The following is a 24,339-nucleotide window of genomic DNA, read 5'->3' as shown; positions in this document are numbered from 1 at the left end:
CTATTTAGAAATTTAATTGTAGAGCTGTGCTTGTTTTGCCCTTCTTTTTTGCTGTATCAACATAAAACTTAAGCAAAAAGTACATCATGCAATTTAACTTATTTTCCTATGTAAATTAGCAAGTTCTTTTAGTCTGCTTAGTCAAACTGAGGACATCATCAAGTTGTAAGTGTTGAAGTATCTAAGCAGAAGAAAAAACATAAAGGACAATAATATCACGTAATAGCATGCTGATCGGACACAGAATGTGCCGCCTTGCAACATCATGTCAATATTGTATGTCTTCCTCAAAATGATAATGCATCATATAATTTATACATGCAATCCACTGGTTCTACCAGATCTAAATAACTTCATCTTGTATTGAGCTAATTTAAAAGCAGTAAAGGTCCAGGAAGGTGTAACCTGAAAGTTACATGGGATGAATTGTCAGATGTGAAACAATTACACAAATTTTTGGAACAAACATGAAAAAGTAACAAATATTTTTTCATGCACTAACATTGATACTCTGTCGATAGATAATCAGAAAACAAATAGGTAATGAGTGTTCATGCTATGCTAATCTTGTACCTAACGTTTGCTCTAGAATCTAAACCGTAGCTACAATTCTGGACAAGACACATCGTCCTATCAGTTATAGAGTTGGAGCAGTTACATGAAATCGGGAATGGGAGCAGGATGCCAATTCCGCATTGAGGGATCTGCAAGGTTGAAATGAAGATCGGACCTGCAGCGAGGAGGCGACATGGGCTGTGAAGGAGCGCAGGAGCCGCCGCCATTGGGCAAGTCACCACCGCCGGCCGCTGCTACCATTGTGGCTTCAAGCCTGCCATGGTCGTCGCCTCTCCACAGCTCACCGATCCATCAACTAAGAGCACATGTGTTCAGTTGGGAGTAGAAGAAACAAATCGACAGAAAATGAACTTCAAAATCGTTGAAGAATGACCTAGGAGGAGTTGAAGCCGCGAAAGGGGTGGGGATGGGACAGCCGGATCCAGGAGACTATGGACGCGAAACATCACACATAGGTATGGAAACTGACCTTCAATTACCCACCGCCCCCAAATTGGCGCGCGATTCATTAAAGTACTGCAGCGACATTTGATCTTCTTCCTGAATCTCTGGCTACTGAACTTCAGTCAACACCGATGGTTTGCTGCTTATATCACGGCACCATGGGGTAGCTCCACCACGCCATACGAGACCCTCTTGTCCAAGTCATACGACCAAGTGCATCTCCAGGCCGGCGAGACGAGAAGCGCTCGCCTCACTTTTATTAGGAAGAAGCGCTTGGCTCGTACATGCTGCTTCGCCTAGCCGCGATGCGTGCGTATGTGGTGGATTTTTTTTGAGTCTAAACTCGTATGTGGTGGATGATTGCCTTTTTTTTACTTGCGACGAAGCTACGGAAAGAAATTGGATAACACGGGCCAGCAGGCCCAAACAACAGGAGATCGCAGATTTTGTTGCCGGAGCATGGGCCCAATCCGTTTAGCGCTCCTAGCATAACGGAAGGTGCATCCAACGGCCAAAAATGCATAGAACTGCAGATCCGACGGTTGAGATATTAATAGCCTGAGAGGGCTGAAAAAGTGCTTGGCTGTAATGTATCTATAACGATCTATATCCATATCTATACTAATATAAAAAGATCCAAATGGGCAAATCCAAACCATCTCGACCGAATCATATTTTCTAGCGGTTCAAATCATTCCAATGTTGAGCACCAAACACGTTTAACGCTCTAATTACCTACCACTGTCATTGGTTATAAACATGTTTTGACTCAACGTTATCCCATTAAATCTCTCATGTAATTAACATCCTACCATTTCCGCGAAAAAGTAATTGATATCTTACCAAATACCAACGTACAACAGATATCTTACCTAATCTAACGTGTAACTAATATTCTACCTAATATAAATGTGCATTGCACGTACATTATTACTAGTCTAAATAATGACTTTAGACGTTTCGCTTTTTCAGGTGCTATTCTTCTTTTTTTTTATTACTAGCCAATGTGTACGTGCAATGCACGTTAATTTGGAAGTATATTAAGTGCATGCGAATATTAAGTAGGATATTATTTACGTATTATTATGTGATTAGCACTATATTTGGCATGAAATTAACTGCATGCTAAACATGTTGAGCGCTCGACATTGAAGCAGTCTAGGTCGTCGGATTGACATGATTTGATGGTCGAGATTAATTGGATCTGCCTCTTCGGGTCTTTTTCTATTGGTATCTCTACTACCTAAAAGAACCGTAAGGTTCCGTTTCCCCTCTTACGTCGTTGTTTTCGTCCGCACCTCTCCACCCTTAGTAACCCCACGCGGCCACGTCCACCGATTTTCGGCACCTAATAAATAGATCATGGAAACTGCCCTAATTTTTGCTGCAAATCATGTCTGTAAAAATCGTCCGTAGCAATGGAAGGAGACATAAATTTGTCCTTCCGTTCCTTACCTCCTTTCATTTCTGTTTCTCTTCTATCAAAGTTTTCGCTCCTCCCATGATCTCGCATTAATCACACATTCCATACGGAATGACTGAGATTGATTCCATCAATCACGTGGCCCTTCCTGCCTTCCATGTGTGTATACCTACGTGAGAACCCAAGATAATTCTACCACCATCAAACGCACGATCGAGTTTCTTGGCTCGTGTTTATCGTGCTTGCCACGCCCCGGTGAATCCCGCACATCTTGCAGCTCTGGATTGGTTGGCGTCCCCGGGGCACCGTATGGCCGTTCAAGGAACAAGCTAGGACGATCTAATTATGCAATGACGAGGAGAGGGCGCGGGGAGGCATGATTGCGAGCTGCAGGACGCGGCAGTGGAACTCACAGCAGTGTACGCATGGAGAGCGGCCATCGTCATCAAGTCCTTCATTGTCTGCGACTCCTGGCTATCGCGTTGTCTCTCCACATCGTCGATCAATCTTAATCCCCATTGTTTGTACTACAGTCCCTCACCCGGTTCAGAGGAAGATTAATTTTTAATCATGTGTATGAACAGATCACCATTGTCTGCAACTCCTGGACATATGTTTTTGCTCTTTGTTAATTCCTTGATTGTGCTGGATGTGAATCAGAATGCTTTGCTACTCGTACATTCCCTTCTCTGAGAGATCTTTTTACTATGTTGATTTTTTTGTATAAAGCATTTGTTGTACACTTGTTAAGAGCAATAGAGCCGAAGAGATTGATGTCTTGTTTGTGCAGATTTTCCACTGACTTGAGTCCTAGCAGCAGTCATTTCTCTTGGTTTTTATATTAATGAATAAGATAATTCTTATTATGAACAGCTAATTGCATCTCTGCTTAGCGCATATAATGCTAGAGCAGCAGAGAGCTTATGCATGATCAGTAGTCAGGTTTGGAAATCATCATGGCGCATTGCTGCACTGCATCAGGAAGGATAACAAAAATAAATTACAAGGGTCCAACAAGTTTATGTGAAAACACACTTTATATTAAGGTGTGTGCACTTTTCTGAGTATATGTTTTTTTTTCTTCTTTCGAAACGGCTGAGTATATGTTATGAATGATTACCAAAGTAGTTTGCACTGAATGCAACGAGAATGGGAGATATTTGGATTTTTGCCACTTTGTTGGTTGGGCTTCGCAGATTTGCCACTCTGGAGATTTGATTCGCATAATTGCCACTTCAGTCGTTGCATCCTTGATTAGTATGCCATTAGCCCCGTTTTAATTGTTTTTTGGCATTAACAGGCTAGTGAAAAGACTGGCTTACCCCTGTGGCTATCTACAGGAATGTATTTGGCAACGAATCAGCACTTGAACCGCAGAGCACACGCTGGCTGTTGATAATATAGCTAACTGCCATGCCACCAGTAGCCTGGACGTCGCACTCGAGCGATTGTTCTCGGCATCTTGCGTCGCTGATTGCCGCCGGCTGGAGGTCTTGCACTGCTGATTGACTGCACGTCGTGCATCACGGATTGTTTTCTATCGAAGTGGCGGCATGGAACCTGATCAAGCAGCGGTCGGCACTAGGGGCGAGTAGGCGAGCATCGCGACTAGCAAACGGACGGGGCGAGTAGGGAGCGGGAGCGGCAACCCGCGACTAACGAGCCCGGGGGTGGTGCAACAGGTGGTGGTGAGCGGGCGGCGACGGCGAGCGCAGAGCGGCAACAGGCGATCTACAGGCGAAGCGAACGCCTGGTGCTGGTCCGAACTGAGTCCATGGTCAAACCATACACGTACGTGTAAATCAGATACATTCGGGTAGATAGCCACAAGGGTAAGCTAGTCTTTTCACTAACCTGTTAATGCCAAAAAAACAATTAAAACAGGGCTAATGGCATAATAATCAAGGATGCAACGACTGTAGTGGCAATTATGCGAATCAAATCTCCAGAGTGGCAAACCTGCGAAGCCCCACGAACAAAGTGGCAAAAATCCAAATATCTCCGAGAATAGTTGCATTTGTTTGCACTGAATTATATTCTCCTTCCGTTCCTTAATATTAGGTATATTGGTTTTTGAGAGAAATTCCATATGTGTAGATGTATATATTTTGGATTTGTCTAGGACACATCTAGATGTGCCTTAATTATTGCACATCTAAGTGACACAAGTAAGCATAGAAAAAAAAGGAAAAAGGAAAAAAAATATCCACACAAATCTTTGCGTATCAATAATATAGGACTTAGATGTGCAATACTTATAACACATTTAGATGTGCTTTAGCAAAACTGATATATTTTTTACTTCCTATATGCATTGTCGATTCCAGCCCTAAAGAAAATGCCACATCCAATCATTTTTGGAAGCCATGCTGCAATCGTGCAGTGTGTTATTTTTTGAAGGATAATTAATGCACCCCTATAATTATGCATCTAATCACCAAACTAAACATGGTTATTTATATTCCAAATCCTCCTCCATCACTTCCTGTTACCGTGCCCAGAAAATAAACAGAACACCATCATGTTATTGCAAGAAATTGTCCAGGTAACAACTCACTTTTTGATACGGCAGCTAAAAATGAACAAGAACAATCACGATAAAATGTGTTCATTCTTGGTTGGACAAGAAATGCACCTTTTTTATTTGTTTACCATTTTCACTATTTTGTTTTGTGTAGAAGGTTAAGGAACATCGACACGTGATTTGTGACAGGTGAGACTATAAAATAGAGTAAGGGCATCTCCAACTTCAACATGGACCCCCTAAAACGGACACTAAATATGTCCGCAGACCGATCCGGATAGATGTCTGGACACTAATATGGGAGCCGGTCATCCAAAGCTAGCCGCAACCGTCCGTTCACATTTCAAACGAAATTTAACGAAAAGAAAAAATTGATAGAAATTTAAACAAAGTGAATAACTTTCATTCGAATTTAGATATTTTTACATAAAACCAGACGATTTTTTGTCCAGTGAACTAAATAAAATAAAAATTATCTAAACTACCCTATACTTGATGGTACCTCATATGCATCACTGGGCTAGCTGACGGTCGGGCGCTGTCGTCGGAGTTGTCGGAGTTGGGCTTCTAGCGACGGAAGGGCGCGGGGTCGTGACAGGGTCTCCCGGCGGCCCGTTGGCGCTCGCGGATTATCCGCTCTGCTTCCGCACGGCCGTGGCCACCAAGGACGCATGCGTGGTTGCTGCTGTTGTGGCTAGTCCTGCTCATCACAAGAGGAAATTACGGTCTCCTCCTTCTCTGAGGAACCGACCGCATAGAGGAAGAGGGCCCTCGAGAGCAAGGGCAGTGGAGCCAGGATCCGCCCATCGGTGCCAAGATCCAGGACTTGCCAATCGCCGTTGAGTGGAGGAAGAGGGGAGTGGGGTGGTGCGCGGATATGTGGAGAGTGCAATTTGGATGGTGCCAGATCCGTGCTCAAAGAGATGCGGCCAGAAAAATAGGCGGTTAGCCCGCTTCAATGTGGCACAGCGGCCGGAGTTGGTTTCTCGAGATAACGCTTACACATTGAACTGGCGCCAGTCTGGTCGTGTCGGTCAGGGGCACCCTCCCATCCGGACACATCACGCGTCATCATTGTCGTCCGCTGTGACTCCGGGCCTGCATGAATGCGGTACGGGAAGCGGCAAGTCCTTTGAAGAGATATTGCGGGAGAGGGTTTTGGGTTGGATTTGGGTGTCGGATGCTTAGGTGAAAGCGGTCCGGACGCCCGCAAAGCCCCCGGGTTGAGTTTCGGTTTGCGGGAAGTCGAATGTTCGGACCGGTCCATGGACGGATGGGGTACCGCATTGATGGTAAAATGAGATATTGCGGGAGAGGGTTTTTGGTTGGATCCGGGTGTCAGATGCTTAGGTGAAAACGGTTCGGACGCCCGCAAAGCCCCCCGGGTTGGGTTTCGGTTTGCGGGAAGTCGAATGTCCGGACCGGTCCATGGGCGGATGGGGTACCGCATTGATGGTAAAATGCGCCCGGACCGCTCGGTCCTGAAAGATGCAGACGGTTTGAGAGTCAGCGTTGGAAATGCTAAATGTCGTCGGAGTTTCCATTTGTTATTATTATTTATTGATGAAGAATGATTTTCCATATAAATGTAGTTGGCTGTCGCTCCCTTGCATGTTAAGTGTTTTCATTTGCTAAATGTCGTCGGAGTTTTCATTTGTTGATGAGGGGTGATAGGTAGGGAGATAAAGACGTGCCCATCAGCTAATCGTAGTGCTATTAGAAACCATACACAACATGCACGTGGGGTATTTTTACACATAATGGCCAAGAGGAGGGAACAAATGAAATATGTTTACATATATAGCTATAAGGTAAATATAAACTAAACATATGTACAAAATAACATAACAGACCTACACATATTTCGCATTGACTTTGAATTATTGCACATAGCAAACAAAGTAGAATAATGAATGCACACACTTTGCATTATTGCCTGTAGCAACGCACGGGCATTTAACTAGTAGATATAGATATCCACAGCAAGGCGCATTATCCGGGTGCGCATGGTCCACAATACTGTCCTGCTTTTTTTTATCCATAATATTCTTTCATTATTTCCTAGTTGCTATTCTTTCATTATTTTCTCTAAACATTGATGGCGAAACATAGATAGTTTATTCCATTTTGTTACCGTCATTAATACAAGATATGAAGTACGGTTTATTAAAAACTATACTTTTACTTCTCCATTTGCTTTGGATTTTTCATTGTAAACATAGGTAGAAAATTTAGAGAAACTCACAGCAAGCTGTATTTTCTAGATGCAAGCGGTTCTATTTCTATGTTGTACTTTATATATATATTTGCATAAAAAATATTATATACTTAATCAATCCACAGTGGGTAGATGCACTATATGCAAAGCTGGGTCCATGTATACATTTTTGTAGAGCCTCGCGATGTGCAAGTCGCCTCATTAAGAATTACAATTTTTGAAGCGGCAGAAAACAAAAATTTGTTTGACATATGATTTCTTATTTATTTCTGCACGCACAATATTAATTATCTAGTATTTCAAGCTTTTATGCCGTATTTTCTCCTTCCTTCATTCTTTTTAGATAAAACATTTTGTCTATCTCATGTGCTAAGTTTATACAGTGAAAAAAAAATATACAGTGATCTTATTTAAATATACGACGAACATTTTATATGCATACGACACAATGAACTTTTTTCACATTATACCGTTCATCGTCTTACTAAAATATTAGATACACCCGAAGAAATATTCAGTATGTATACGATGTTCAGCACGAAGATCTTATTATTATAAACTTGTATATATGATGAACTTTTAACATATGATGTGTATAAGTTTTTCAATATAAGATACGCACATTGCTACGGGCGAAGAATACCCACGATTTACAAAAAAAAAGACTATACAATAAAACGGAACGTCCAGAGTAATAATAGTAGAAGAGACCATTGCCTCAACATCACGCCGACAGTGCAGTGGCGTGGTGGTCGTCGCGCTTGTACAGCCTACGTCCCAGCTCAAGTACGAATCCTTGCTAGGGCGGTTACGCTAGAAATTTTTGTTTCTGATCGTCCTTTTTCTCGCACCTAAGGGATATATGCGCAATTAAATAAAAAAGTGTGGGTGTTTTTTGCAAAAGAAAATGCCATGTCATCCACCGACAGGCGGGCCCCAACGGTCAGATACATCGTCAATACACGGTTTACATCAATATGTAAAAGAATGCCCCAAACATGGTACTGACGTGTAAAAAAAATCAAATAGTGGTACTGATCCATCACTACGCTAGAAATTTTTGTTTCTGATCGTCCTTTTTCTCGCACCTAAGGGATATATGCGCAATTAAATAAAAAGTGTGGGTGTTTTTTGCAAAAGAAAATGCCATGTCATCCACCGACAGGCGGGCCCCAACGGTCAGATACATCGTCAATATACGGTTTACATCAATATGTAAAAGAATGCCCCAAACATGGTACTGACGTGTAAAAAAAATCGAATAGTGGTACTGATCCATCACACCTGCCCCAAATGTGGTATTTCCGTGCAATTAACTCAGGGATAAACGATGGATATGACGTGTGGGCCATGGACGTCAGTGAGAGTAGAGTGCAATCCTGGACGGGATGGGTCGTTTCCTGGTTTGCCAAACAGGCTTGGGGTTGATATTGACCGGGATCAAAAAGGCCAGGGTACAAATTTTAGGGTTTAGACATGAAGGTTCGATTCCGACAAGCTCTATGAATTCAAGGTTTAAAATAGACTTCACTCCACGCCATCTGATATTCCTGGGCACTGCGCCAGGTGAGGCAAGGACGACGTGCCAGTGTGCTTCGTTTCTTGTAGGGCTGTTTGGTTCGCGTGAGTCGGGTACACCCATGCGCCCGGGTCGGTGTGTGAGCGTTGCATGGTCGGCCTTGCCGAACGTGTGCGGTTGCATTTTTTTTACCTTATTCCAGTCATTGTTTCTATCTGAAATATTGTGATCATATTTTATTATAACACCAATGCACACTTCTACGGTAAATATATTCTTCGTGCCAGTATGAATCTTTCCTGTAAATATATTCTATGGTAAATAAACACGTTTAAATTCAAATATAATTTTGAATTTGCTTTGGTGGACTCCAAACTTCTTGTGCATCACCATAGCCTTGCAGTGCATCTATACACCAAGGTACATATTTTACAAAGGTCGTATGGTGTCAAAAGAAATTACAAAACAAAGACAAAATATGAAACCGTGCAAGAAAATAAAATTGAGCTAGACCAAATGTTTGGCCAGGCTTCAAAGTCCACAATATCTGGCCCATCCACCACCGCATCATCCCTAACCCCTTCTCGTGGACGTCCAACGTCCGTCCATGGTGCGGATGGCGCGCTGTCGGCCATCCTGCGGTCGAGGGGATGCGGTTAAGAGCAAGCCCATGCGCCCCTCACTCTTCCCCAGTAACCCTAGCACGCCCGTTCCCCTCGCTCGTCTCTCTCCCACTCGAGTTCGTCCGTGCCCGAACACGCAATCGCCGCCGCCCTATCGTTACAGTGGCCACCGAGCTCCCCGCGGGCTGAAACCTTGACAGGAGATGCACCGCGCTCGTCTACTTCGACTACAGCCACCAGTTCGAGCCGGGGCGCAATCAATCGTCGGGATCGAGCCTTCTTCCCCGTCGGCCACCTCATGCCTCTCATCGTCGTGCCACCTCTCCGGTCCGCCCCCGACCTCCTCGAGCTCACCATTAACTCCGGAGTGAGCACCTCCACCGATTCCCCCCCTTTTTCTCGTCGAGTTCGTCGCCGTAGAACCTGTACGCCGCCGCGCCAGAGCTCGCGCTCACCGTTGCGTGGTCGCGCTCACGCGCGCCTCTGGCCGCCCGTGGCTGTGCTCCCGCACACCCCTGGCCACGCCCGTGCAGCACCTCCTGCTGCCGCTGCTCGCGCTTGCCCGCCCGCGTATCCCGTCGCTGCCAACTGCAGCCGCAGCTGCTCTGCTCCCCTCGTGCTACCTGCCGCCGCCACTTCGCTCGAAGCCCGCCGCATGCTCCCGCCGTGGCTCGCCCCCCTGCAGCGCCACCGCCATCACCTCGCGCGTTCGTCGTCGCAGTAGCCGGCGCGCCCTGCCTCGCCTCGCTTGCGGCGCCCAGCACGCGCCCTCCTGCGCCTGGTCACGCCCCTGCCACGGACCCCCGTCGCCGCTCTGGAACTGCTCCCGCTCGCTCGCCCCCCCGCCGCCCTCCTGCTCCTCCCTTCGCTGCTGCGTCCCGCCGGCCCGCAGCCTTGCTGCCGCGCCGCCCCCGCGCCTGCTCGGGCCGTCGCCGCCCGCCGGCTGCGCTCGTCCCCGCGCCCCGCCGGCCGTGCCGCTGTTGTGTGTGCGCGTGCGTGCTTCCCTGACCCCCACCAATAGGGGATTGATCCCCTCTCTAACCACCACCACCACAGCCTATGACAGTAGGCCCCACTAGTTAGTTTAGTTTAAAAAAACGTTTAAAACTCTGTTTAACAAATGTCCCATTGACACATGGGTCCCACTGGACCCTTTGACTAGTCAAAGCGGACCAGTCAACTGCTGACTAGGCAGTTGACTGGCCCCACCTGGCATCCCTTGGTATGGTCTGCTGTGTACACACTCTGTGTGCATTTAGCAATTCCTATTGATTTTTGAAATTTAAATTAATTCCAGGAAATTAATAAAACTTTAGAAAATCATATATTTTAATCCGTAACTCGAATGAAAAAACTTTATATATGTAAGTTGCTCAGAACGATGAGACGAACCCGAATACGCAGCCCGTTCGTCCTCCACGTATCCCTAGCATACCGAACACGCAACTTCCCCCCTTCGGTTCATCTGTCCGAAAACGCGAAACACCGGGAATACTTTCCTGTATGTTTTCTCCCTTCACCGGTACCACCTCGTACCGCGTTAGGGCACACCTAGCATCACGCTTTGTCATGTCATGCATCGTCATGCATTTGTTTGCATTATATTTATTGTTTCTTCCCCCTCTTCTCTCGCTAGACACGGAGACCGACGCCGCTGCTACCCAGTACGACTACGGTGTTGACGACCCCTCTCTCTTGCCAGAGCAACCAGACAAGCCCCCCTTTGATCACCAGATATCGCCTATTCTTCTCTCCACTGCTTGCATTAGAATAGTGTAGCATGTTACTGCTTTCCGTTAATCCTATTCTGATGCATAGCCTGTCATTGTTGCTCCAGCTGTTGATACCTTACCTGCAATCCTAATACTTAGTATAAGATGCTAGTTTATCATCAGTGGTCCTACATTCTTGTCTGTCTGCCATGCTATACTATCGGGCCGTGATCACTCGGGAGGTGATCACGGGTATATACTATATACTTTATACATGACTAAAGTCGGGTTGGCTCGAGGAGTACCCGCGGTTGATTCACAAATTGGGGGCTGGAAGGACATACTTTTCCGACGGCCCTCTGTGTGGATCTTTGTGGCGAAGCGACAGGGCCGGTTGAGACCACCTAGGAGAGAGGTGGATCTGGCCCTGGTCGGAGTTCGCGGTTACTTCAAAATAACACGTTTAACGAGATCTTGGTATTTGATCTGAGTCTGGCCACTGGCCTATACGCACTAACCATCTACGCGGGGACAGTTATGGGCACTCGACGTCGTGGTATCAGCCGAAGCCTTCGTGACGTCAGCGACTGAGCGGCGCGCGTCGGGTTGGACCGCGTAACGCAACTTCCTTTGCAATGGAGGTTGCTAGGTCTGCTCACCGGCCGCGTAGGCAACGTGCAAGTGTGTAATGGGCGATGGGCCCAGACCCCTGCGCGCATAGGATTTAGACCGGCGTGCTGACCTCTCTGTTGTGCCTAGGTAGGGCTGCGACGTGTTGATCTTCCGAGGCCGGGCATGACCCAGAAAAGTGTGTCCGAACAAAGGGGATCGAGCGTGTTGGGAAATGTGGTGCACCCCTGCAAGGAAGTTAATCTATTCGAATAGCCGTGATCTTCGGTAAGAGAACGACTTGGAGTTGTACCTTGACCTTATGACAACTAGAACCGGATACTTAATAAAACACACCCTTCCAAGTGCCAGATACAACCGGTGATCGCTCTCTCATAAGGCGACGAGGGGAGGATCATCGGTTAGGGTTATGCTATGTGATGTTACTTGGTGAACTTACCATCTACTCTCTCCTTCTGCTGCAAGATGAAGATTACCAGAAGCGTAGTCTTCGAAAGGACTAGCTATCCCCCTCTTATTCCGGCATTCTGCAGTTCAGTCCACATATTGTAACATCCCAAATTTCCAATTTGGAATGTTATACATTAGATCATCTATGCATATCATATTTTATTTTGCATTTTGGTTGATCCTAGAAATTCTACGCAACTCAATGACCCACGGAGAGAGTTGGGGATTTCGTTATTTTCATATTTGAGTTTTCTCAAATTTTGAGAATAGGATCATTTGATTTTATTTATTTTTATCATCAATTATTTCTACTACAAAAATATGAGAGAGGGAATAAAATGACTTTCCCAAAATAAAGAAATATCGAAGATTTAATAATTAAATCAAATAAGATTTTATTTCGGAGTTTTTCGGTGTTTTATTTGAATTTAGGAAAAATGTGCCTTTTCCAAAATTGCATTTAGGCCCCAAATAAATGTTCACCTTATGCGGCTTGATTTTAGAAACCCGCGAAAATTTATTTTGGAATTTTTGGAGTCCGTTTAGTATTTCTTTTTATTTTTCTTCCGAGCGAAATTATTTTAAAAAAATGCGCACTGACCTACGGGCCGTGTCCGACCTGGACACCGGCCCGGGCAGGCTTTATAAGCCGGGGAGAGGCCCAACCCCAGCCCCAGCAAACCCTAGCCGCCCCGTGCCCCACGCGCCGCCGCTGCCGCACGCGCCGCCGCCGCTGCCCGCCGCCACCGCTGCCGGATTCCGCCGCCCGAGGTTCGCCGCGCCTCGACTTCCGTGCCATTGTTTTTAAAAAAAAATAGATCGGTTTTCGTCGGTTTTCCCGTTGGTTTTTTTTAGATTCGGTTTTTTTAAATAGATCGATTTTTTCGGTTTATTTAAATAGTGAGTGTTCCTCCGTTCGTTCGTTCTAACGAACGTTCATCGTTTTTCTTTTTCTCGGATTAAATCCGCGATTTTTCTGATCACGATTCCTGATCTGATTTTCGTTTTAGTATAATTTTTCGCTCGTTTATCGGAATCAGGCGATTCAAGCGCCTAGAGTTTCGTCTCAAAACCCTCTATCCGTTTAACCAACTTAAACAAGATTTTTCTACTGTAAAATTTGCCCTAGATCCAGATTACTAGAACGAAGTTGTTTTCTTTCGCCGTTTGACTTTCGTTGTTTCGTCCGATTTGATTCTTTTTGCCAACCGGAGTTCTTAAGTTGAACCTTCTGGTTAGATCTCTTATTTGAGTTTTACCTGTGCATTAGATGAGTTCTTATTGTATGCTTGTTTATTTGGTTGCGATAGAGTATCCGGAGTGCGCCGCCTGTTACTTCGAATCTCTAGGTTTCGCGGAACATTAGCAAGGCAAGTAACACTTTGATCATACCTTTTCTACTACCCAGTTTTATTGCATTAGATCAATCCTCACACATTGCATGGTTAGGATCTAACTAAATTGTGGGATGGGAAGTAGATGAGGTAGTACCTATTACCTGTTTATTATCGAATCTTTGGGAGTTACTTCTACGTTTGCTTTATGCCATGCTATGCTAGTAGACGTGGATTGGGTGAGTGATATCCATGACAGATGTGAGTTTTGTTTTTGTTAATTAATGGTTTAACTAAGGTGGCAACTTAAACACACATCTGGGTGGATTGAGGCACCTGGGTATTCCAGGACTTGCCTGTTTTCTTTTGGACCGCCACCCAGGCTCAAAGGGATCATGAGACTATTCATACTAGAAACTTCCGTGTGCAGCCATCAGCTATTATGGGCTCTAGCATAGTTGACTAAGTCGTGCGAACTCTTACAGTGGTAGACTAGCAGATGTAGGGGATGTAGGTGGTACGGTCTACCCAATCGTAAGGTGCTAGCGCTTCTGAAAGACTATGTCTCGGTCATCCGTCTTCTCTAACACCACGTAGTGCGAGAAACCAAACGGAGGCGATCGAGTCTTGTGGGGAAAAGTGCGCAAACCTCTGTAGAGTGTAATAAACTAATCATGGTTAGCCGTGTCCCCGGTTATGGACATCTTGAGTATCTAGTACTTGGATTATCATGTGAATCTCAACATGTTACTCTAAATTAATTTTGTTGGGTTATGTTTAATGATGATGCTTAATTGGGATTGAGAATGCTGTCATCCATCCTCAATGTTTAACAACTACCATGATAGTTAAATAAATTTATTCCTTTGAAGTAGGGAAAAAACGGCTTTACGCAAAACAGTAACCATAGAGCTTTCCACCAGCCAAATAAGCATATAGTATAGCTGTTTCATTCCATTACTCTCTGTGCTACCTTGCCAGCATATTCCATGTGCTGACCCGTTTTCGGGCTGCAACGTTAATGTTGCAGACTTTTCAGACGACGATTAAGGAGTTTTAGGTCGTGGTTCTATACTCAGTGATGCCGTTGGAGTTGATGGACTCACTTATCTTCCAAGCCTTCCGTTGTTATCGTTATTAGATGGCCTTAAGCCATATTTATTGTAATAAGTTCTCTATTGAGACACTCGATGTAATAAGTGTGTGATTGCTACTTTGCTATAAATCCTCCGAGTACTGTGTGGTGTCAGCATTACTGATCCAGGGATGACACCGGAGCACAGAGATCAGACTGCTTGAGGTCTGGTCGCTACAGAGATGGTATCAGAGCACACATTGACTGTAGGACACAACCACTAAGCTAAAGACCTAGATCACTTTTCACTCTCTTCTTTTCTGACTTCTCATCTTTTCTACTCTTTAGGATGGCGGATGCAAGGAATAAGTTCACGCAACCAGATGAAGATACACCCTTTGGACGTCACTTGAAGGAAGTCACTAGATACCTGAATATAGGAGTACCAAGCTTCACTGAAACCTACAACGCCACTTTACCTGAAGAAGAGCGCTGGATGATTCAAGTTCAAGTTCCAAGAAGGACGTTCATGCCAGTCACTGAGCCCATAGAGTTTTCTTTTGATGCACCAATTTGGAGTCTAGGAAAGAGCATGTCAGCTCACATCGCCATGGGACGCATTGGAGAAGTCTACCGCAAGGATCTCAAGGATACTATCTACCAGATTTGTGGGCGCCGAGATGAGCACTGGGAGATGATCAGCACCAGGAAGGATAGATCAATCGCAGCTTTTATCCAAGAGTTAAACCAGCACATTCGACGACAGGAGAACCAGATGTGCGCCGACATGATAGATCTGAAGAAGGCTAAGACTAGAATCAAGGAACTGGAGGAAGAACTCAAGACTACACGTGAAGATTATGAAGAGGAAATTGGAGTATTGGTGGAGAAGAATGACGACCTGATCAAGAAGATTGGAATATTTATGGGAGGCCCTACACCAATAGATGAAGACGAAGAACCCAAGGAGATTAGCCCAGAAGACTACATCATTATCGACAACACCGACTCGGATCCAGATAGTAGCGATGATGACTATGTTGATGAAGCTGGAGCAGATATCATGGAGTCTGCAACCAAAGAATATTTCTAGTAGACCACCTCATCAGTAGTAGTAGTCCACCATGTAAATATAGTAGTCTGAGCACTTTTGTGATAAATAGATCGATTGTATGCCCTTGTTTGATTGAATGAAGTGAATTGTTTGCTTTTGCCTCATGTGCATATGGGTAGCGTTTTCTCTTTAGACCCCTCTATTCTTACATCTCATCTTTTCTAAACCCCTCAGATGCCTCCGAGACGTGACCCCGGATTTGCCTTTCCACCGGAGCTCACCCAGTTGATCCAGCAGCAGAACACATTGATGTAGTTGCTAGTCCAGAATCAAAATCAGGGGAACAACAACAACAACAACCCACCACTACCACCACCACCTGTTGACCACTTAGCCCATTTTCTTAGGCCGAATCCTCCGGTGTTTTCCAGTAGCACCGAGCCGATAGTAGCAGATGATTGGCTCCGCAAGATAGCTAGGGAGTTGACCACAGCAGGATGCACATATGCGGAGAAGGTGAAGTTTGCCGCACATCAGCTAGAAGGACCCGCAGCATCATGGTGGGAGAATTTCACAGCCACTTTCCCTGTCGACACTGTCACATGGGACCAGTTTCAGCAGGCTTTTCCTACTGCACATGTTTCAGCAGGAGCTATGGCCATGAAGAAGCGTGAGTTTCGCAACTTGCGCCAAGGAGGACGGACAGTTGGCCAGTATGTGGAGGATTTTAGCAAGTTAGCACGTTATGCCCCAGATGACGTTGCTACAGATGCAGCTAAGCAGGAGAAGTTTCTGGAAGGACTGAATGATGAGTTGAGCATGCAGTTGATGGTAGTCACCTTCAACAACTACCAGGAGTTGGTAGATCGTGCTCTTATGGTTGAAGGGAAGCAGCAGCAAATTGAGAATCGCAAGAGGAAGTATGGACAAGGGAAGTACAATTTAGGAGCTCAGCAGAAGCCACGTTTTACCCCTAGACCGGGAGGACATTTTTAGCATACCCATGGAGGAGGTAGCTCGCACAACCACAATGGCACCAACAATGGTAATGGCAATGGAGGAAGCAACGGCCAGAATCGCACCAACCCATCAACCCCAGCCAAGAAGGACCTGAGCCAAGTCACTTGCTGTAAGTGTCAGAAGACCGGACATTATGCCAATGAATGTCCTGAAGGCCAAAATGGCAATGGAAGTTCTGGGAAGAAGCCGAACCCTTTCAACAGGGGACAGGTGAACCACGTTAGCGTGGAGGAGGTTGAAGCTCAGCCTGATGCAGTAATAGGTAAGTTTTTGGTTAAGTCATTTACTGCACTCGTTCTTTTTGATACTGGTGCATCGCATTCATACATCTCAAGGGGATTTGTGGATAAGTATAACCTATCAACCCAAGCCCTTAGGTCACCCATGTTAGTAACCTCGCCTGGAGCAGAGTATGTGGCTAGTCTATGGTGTGATCGGTTACCATTAAGGATTGGTAACTATGTTTTTCCCTCAGACTTAATAGTATTGGAATCCCAAGGATTGGATGTGATATTAGGCATGGATTGGTTATTAAAGTATGAAGGGAATATTGAATGTGCTAGTAAGTCAATTTTGCTTACCACCCCAGAAGGGAGAAGGATCAAGTATGTATCCCGACATGTGCCAAAGAGGACCCAAGTAAATTGCTTAACAGGAGTTGTGCAGGAGGAAGTACCAGTGGTAAGGGATTTTCCTGAAGTATTTCCAGAAGAGTTGCCAGGCATGCCACCGAATAGAGATATTGAGTTTTTGATTGAGCTATTGCCAGGCACAGGACCAATATCAAAGAGACCATATAGGATGCCAGCAAAGGATTTGGTGGAAATTAAGAAGCAGATTAAGGAGTTACTGGATAAAGGATATATTCGCCCAAGTTCTTCGCCTTGGGGATCGCCAGTACTTCTAGTGGAGAAGAAGGATGGATCGTTAAGGATGGTTGTTGATTATCGAGGATTGAATGAAGTAACGATCAAGAACAAGTACCCACTACCAATGATCAACGATCTGTTTGATCGATTGCAAGGAGCTAAGGTATCTTCCAAGATCGATCTGCGATCAGGATACCACCAGTTGAAGATTCGAGAACAGGATATTCCGAAGACAGCTTTTACCACCAGGTATGGGCTGTACGAGTATACCATTATGTCATTTGGTCTGACTAACGCACCTGCCTATTTTATGAACATGATGAACAAAGTGTTTATGGAGTTTTTGGATAAGTTCATCGTAGTGTTCATTGATGATATCCTGGTTTATTCGAAGAATGAAGAGGAACATAAGGAGCATTTGCGTTTGGTACTTGGAAAGCTCAAAGAACATCAATTATATGCCAAGTTCAGCAAATATGAGTTTTGGTTGAAGGAAGTAGGATTCCTCGGACACGTTATATCTGGAGAAAGGTATAGCAGTTGATCCCACTAAAGTTGAAACCGTGACCAAGTGGGAAGCCCCAACAACAGTTGGAGAGATCCGAAGTTTTCTTGGACTCACAGGATACTACCGGAGATTTATTGAGAATTTCTCAAAGATTGCGAAGCCTATGACGGAGTTATTAAAGAAAGATACCAAGTTCATATGGACGGAGGAATGTGAGGCTAGTTTCCAGGAGTTGAATAAACGTTTGGTTACCTCACCAGTGTTGATTTTGCCAGACCAGACCAAAGATTATGAGATGTATTGCGACGCTTCATGTCGAGGACTTGGAGCAGTGCTTATGCAGGAAGGGAGAGTTGTCTCATATGCTTCAAGACAACTTAAGTCTCATGAGTTAAATTATGCCACGCATGATTTGGAGTTAGCAGCCGTAGTGCACGCTTCAGAAACATGGAGGCATTTCCTCATTGGAAATCATTGTGAGGTGTACACGGATCATAAGAGTTTAAAGTACATTTTCACCCAGAAGGAGTTGAATCTCAGACAAAGGAGATGGCTGGAGCTTATCAAGGATTATGATATGAAATTGCATTATCACCCCGGAAAGGCTAATGTAGTAGCTGACGCATTAAGCCGTAAGAGCCATGTCAACACGCTATTGACGGGAGAAATACCCAAGGAGTTAGCAGAAAATCTTCGTGAACTATGTGTGGAAATAGTTCCGAGAGGCTATGTAGCAGCATTGGAGATTCAGTCAACTTTGATGGATAGAATCAGGGAAGCTCAGAAAACTGACAAAGAGATTGCCGCTATAAAGGATAAACTGAGCAAAGGAAAAGCTAAAGGAATTCGTGAGGATGAGCACGACACCCTATGGTTTGAAGACCGCGTTTACGTACCCAATGACCCAGAGATCAGGAAGTTGATTTTGCAAGAGGCACACGATTCACCATATTCAATTCACCCATGAAATACCAAGATGTATTTGGATTTAAAAGATATTTTCTGGTGGACCGGAATGAAGAAGGATATTGCGGAGTATGTAGCAGTTTGTGATGTATGTTAGAGAGTAAAGGTAGAGCATCAGAAGCCAGCAGGATTGTTACAACCATTGCCGATACCCGAATGGAAGTGGGATAAGCTAGGCATGGATTTTATCACGGGATTGCCCAGGACTCGTTCAGGCTATGACTCGATATGGGTTGTAGTCGATCGATTGATGAAAGTAGCTCATTTCATCCCAGTAAAGACCACTTACACCAGTGCTAAGTTGGCAAAGATGTACATGACCAGGATCGTATGTCTGCATGGAGTTCCAAGGAGTATCGTATCAGATAGAGGAACCCAGTTTACCTCAAAGTTCTGGAAGCAGTTGCACGAAACTTTGGGTACCAGGCTAGAATTCAGTACAACTTTTCATCCACAGACAGATGGACAGACCGAGAGAGTAAATCAGATTTTGGAGGATATGCTAAGAGCTTGTGCGCTAGATTATGGATCTAGTTGGGACGATAATTTGCCATATGCAGAGTTCTCTTACAACAACAGTTATCAAACCAGTTTAAAGATGGCCCCTTTCGAAGCCTTGTACGGAAGGAGGTGCAGGACACCGTTATCATGGGACGAAATTGGAGACCGCCAGTTGTTTGGACCTGATTTGGTTAAAGAGTCTGAAGAGAAGGTGAAGTTGATTTGCGATAGGCTCAAGGTAGCCCAGTCCAGACAGAAGAGCTATGCAGATTCTAAACGCAAGGAGACAGTTTACGAAGTCGGAGATAGAGCTTATCTTCGAGTATCTCCACTTCGGGGAACAAAGCGTTTTGGAGTTAAAGGGAAGTTAGCGCCATGATTTGTAGGACCCTATCAAGTTTTGGAACGTATGGGAGAAGTGGCCTACAAGTTAGAATTGCCTGAAGGATTGTCAGGAGTTCATGATGTTTTCCACATTTCTCAGTTAAAGAAATGTCACGCGGAGATGGCTGACATACCTTTGAGAGACACAGTGCCGTTGGAAACTATTCTATTGGATAACGATTTGACCTACGAGGAGAAACCAGTTAAGATCCTCGAATTTTCCAGTCGAGTCACTCGCAGCAAGGTTATCAAGTTTTGCAAAATTCAGTGGAGCCACCACACAGAGAATGAAGCCACCTGGAAACGAGAGGAAGAATTGCTCAAGGACCATCCTCACCTATTTTCTAACCAACCCGAATCTCGAGGGCGAGATTCATCTTAAGGGGGGTAGGTTTGTAACATCCCAAATTTCCAATTTGGAATGTTATACATTAGATCATCTATGCATATCATATTTTATTTTGCACTTTGGTTGATCCTAGAAATTCTACGCAACTCAATGACCCACGGAGAGAGTTGGGGATTTCGTTATTTTCATATTTGAGTTTTCACAAATTTTGAGAATAGGATCATTTGATTTTATTTATTTTATCATCAATTATTTCTACTATAAAAATATGAGAGAGGGAATAAAATGACTTTCCCAAAATAAAGAAATATTGAGGATTTAATAATAAAATCAAATAAGATTTTATTTCGGAGTTTTTTGGTGTTTTATTTGAATTTAGGAAAAATGTGCGTTTTTCAAAATTGCATTTAGGCCCCAAATAAATGTTCACCTTGTGCGGCTTGATTCTAGAAGCCCGTGAAAATTTATTTCAGAATTTTTGGAGTCCGTTAAGTATTTCTTTTTATTTTTCTTCCGAGCGAAATTATTTTAAAAAAAATGCGCACCGACCTACGGGCCGTGTCCGACCTGGACACCGGCCCGGGCGGGATTTATAAGCCGGGGAGAGGCCCAGCCCCAGCCCCAACAAACCCTAGCCGCCCCGTGCCCCACGCGCCGCCGCCGCACGCGCCGCCGCCGCCGCCCGCCTGCGCCGCCGCCGCCGCCCGCCACCGCTGCCCGCCGTCGGATTCCGCCGCCCGAGGTTCGCCGCGCCTCGACTTCCGTGCCATCGGTTTTTTTAAAAAATAGATCGGTTTTTGTCGGTTTTCCGTCGGTTTTTTTAGATTCCTTTTTTTAAATAGATCGGTTTTTCCGGTTTATTTAAATAGTGAGCGTTCGTCCGTCCGTTCGTTCTAACGAACGTTCATCGTTTTTCTTTTTTCGGATTAAATCCGTGATTTTTCTGATCGCGATTTTCGTTTTAGTATAACTTTTCGCTCGTTTATCGGAATCGGGCGATTCAAGGGCCTAGAGTTTCGTCTCGAAACTCTCTATTCGTTTAACCAACTTAAACAAGATTTTGCTACTGTAAAATTTGCCCTAGATCTGGATTACTAGAACGAAGTTGTTTTCTTTCGCCGTTTGACTTTCGTTGTTTCGTTCGATTTGATTCTTTTTGCCAACCGGAGTTCTTAAGTTGAACCTTCTGGTTAGATCTCTTATTTGAGTTTTACCTGTGCATTAGATGAGTTCTTATTGTATGCTTGTTTGTTTGGTTGCGATAGAGTACCCGGAGTGCGCCGCCTGTTACTTCGAATCTCTAGGTTTCGCGGAACATCAGCAAGACAAGTAACACTTTGATCATACCTTTTCTACTACCCAGTTTTATTGCATTAGATCAATCCTCACACATTGCATGGTTAGGATCTAACTAAATTGTGGGATGGGAAGTAGATGAGGTAGTACCTATTACCTGTTTATTATCGAACCTTTGGGAGTTACTTCTACGTTTGCTTTATGCCATGCTATGCTAGTAGACGTGGATTGGGTGAGTGATATCCATGACAGATGTGAGTTTTGTTAATTAATGGTTTAACTAAGGTGGCAACTTAAACACACATCTGGGTGGATTGAGGCACCTGGGTATTCCAGGACTTGCCTGTTTTGTTTTGGACCGCCACCCAGGCTCAAAGGGATCATGAGACTATTCATACTAGAAACTTCCGTGTGCAGCCACAAGCTATTATGGGCTCTAATATAGTTGACTAAGTCGTGCGAACTCTTATAGTGGTAGACTAGCAGATGTAGGGGATGTAGGTGGTACGGTCTACCCGATCGTAAGGTGCTAGCGCTTCTGAAAGACTATGTCTCGGTCATCCGTCTTCTCTAACACCACGTAGTGCGAGAAACCAAACGGTGGCGATCGAGTCTTGTGGGGAAAAGTGCGCAAACCTCTGCAGAGTGTAATAAACTAATCATGGTTAGCCGTGTCCCCTTTTATGGAAATCTTGAGTATCTAGTACTTGGATTATCATGTGAATCTCAACATGTTACTCTAAATTAATTTTGTTGGGTTATATTTAATGATGATGCTTAATTGGGATTGAGAATGCTGTCAACCATTCTCAATGTTTAACAACTACCATGATAGTTAAATAAATTTATTCCTTTGAAGTAGGGAAAAATTGGCTTTATGCAAAATTGTAACCATAGAGCTTTCCACCAGCCAAATATGCATATAGTATAGCTGTTTCATTTCATTACTCTCTATGTGTTACCTTGCCAGCATATTCCATGTGCTGGCCCGTTTTCGAGCTGCAACGTTAATGTTGCAGACTTTTCAGACGACGATTAAGGAGTTTTAGGTCGTGGTTCTATACTCAGTGATGCCATTGGAGTTGATGGACTCACTTATCTTCCAAGCCTTCCGCTGTTATCGTTATTAGATGGCCTTAAGCCATATTTATTGTAATAAGTTCTCTATTGAGACACTCAATGTAATAAGTGTGTGATTGCTACTCTGCTATAAATCCGCCGAGTACTGTGTGGTGTCAGCATTACTGATCCAGGGATGATACAGGAGCACAGAGATCAGACTGTTTGAGGTCTGGTCGCTACACATATGATACCCCTTTTCCATTTGATACCTATGCATACATATGTAGTGTAGCTCCTTGCTTGCGAGTACTTTGGATGAGTACTCACGGTTGCTTTGCTCCCCCTTTTCCCCTTTCCTATACCCGATTGCTGCGACCATACGTTGGAGTCCAGGAGCTAGACGCCACTGTCGATGACGACTCCTACTACACTAGAGGTGCCTATTACTACGTGCAGCCTGCTAACGACGACCATGAGTAGTTTAGGAGGATCCCAGGCAGGAGGCCTGCGCCTCTTTCAATCTGTATCCCAGTTTGTGCTAGCCTTCTTAAGGCAAACTTGTTTAACTTATGTCTGTACTCAGATATTGTTGCTTCCGCTGACTCGTCTATGATCGAGCTCTTGTATTCGAGCCTTCGAGGCCCCTGGCTTGTAATATGATGCTTGTATGACTTATTTTATTTGTAGAGTTGTGTTGTGATATCTTCCCGTGAGTCCCTGATCTTGATCGTACACATTTGCGTGTATGATTAGTGTACGATTGAATTGGGGGGCGTCACAAGTTGGTATCGGAGCCGACTGCCTATAGGAATCCCCTTCCACACTCCTTGGCCGAAGTTGAGTCTAGACATTGCAAAACTTTTTACTAACATGGATGTGTGTCTTACGGGCCCACGTCGCCATTTGGGTGGTATTAGTATCTTTTACTCCTCGATCCTTACTCTGGGGCTCTGATCTCTCTTCTATTCGGGTTAAATGAATTTTGCTAACTCTAACATTAGGATCCCGTGATCACTTCCTCCCAGAGAGCCCCTCACTCCAGACGATTACTTGGTGCATCGAAGGATTCCCAAGATACTCTCTGATGTTCTCTCGAGACTTTGTGCCTGTTGCTGTTGCAATTCCTTTTCATTGATAAACCCTAATGGATAACTACATACACTTGCCATTCTTACATTCAATCCCATTGATCTTGTTATTTACGAGATGCCATGAACTGCTCTCCGTTGTTCCGAGAATCCTTTGAGCTTACTGCCTTGCAGTTCTTGCCTCATGAATACCCCCTACGGATAATTCCTCGCACTTACCGAGTATCCGTTCTTCCCCCGTTGTTCATATGATTCACAAGATACATTGAAATATTATATGATCTTTCGTTAATCCACTGCCCGCTATTGCCCTTGAAATTCTTGCTTGCTTGCATTAGGATTAGTCCCATAAGTCTGGTAATCTTATTGCCATCCTTTGTCATTATCATTTTGAGTCAATTGATTAAGTGTGTTGCGAATGCACGCAATCCTCAACCAGCTCCTAGAATTCATCCTCCCGGCTCAGACGTCAATTTAAACATGAGCTGGATCTCGAACAATCAAATTGCCATCGATTGTACCCCTAAGGCTATTCAACCTATCCATCCCTAATCAGGGCATTGCTTCTGATCCCTTGTCTTGGAATTCTTAATTCCTTTGCATTTGAGCTTTGAGTTAGTTAGTTGTTTCTACAATCTGATCTCCATGCATTCTTTCTTCCTCTGGTTGAGTACCGATGCTCACATCAAATCCCTTGTAGACCACCAGACCCTT

The 24,339-nt window shown here is 44.6% G+C and overlaps 1 long non-coding RNA gene across 1 annotated transcript; it reads right to left on the bottom strand.

The window, feature by feature from the left end:
• Window positions 1-235: 235 nt before the first annotated feature.
• On the bottom strand, window positions 236-1,270 carry LOC119329020. The gene is made up of 3 exons (XR_005159267.1): window positions 950-1,270; window positions 731-871; window positions 236-405 (listed from the first exon to the last, which is right to left on the bottom strand). It is a non-coding gene; the product is annotated as an uncharacterized LOC119329020 (long non-coding RNA).
• Window positions 1,271-24,339: the final 23,069 nt, after the last annotated feature.

Source organism: Triticum dicoccoides, chromosome 7A (assembly GCF_002162155.2).
Source record: "Triticum dicoccoides isolate Atlit2015 ecotype Zavitan chromosome 7A, WEW_v2.0, whole genome shotgun sequence".
Lineage (NCBI taxonomy): Eukaryota > Viridiplantae > Streptophyta > Magnoliopsida > Poales > Poaceae > Triticum > Triticum dicoccoides.
The sequence above is the reverse complement of the archived record's forward strand: the minus strand, read 5'-3'. Positions and strand labels throughout refer to the sequence as shown.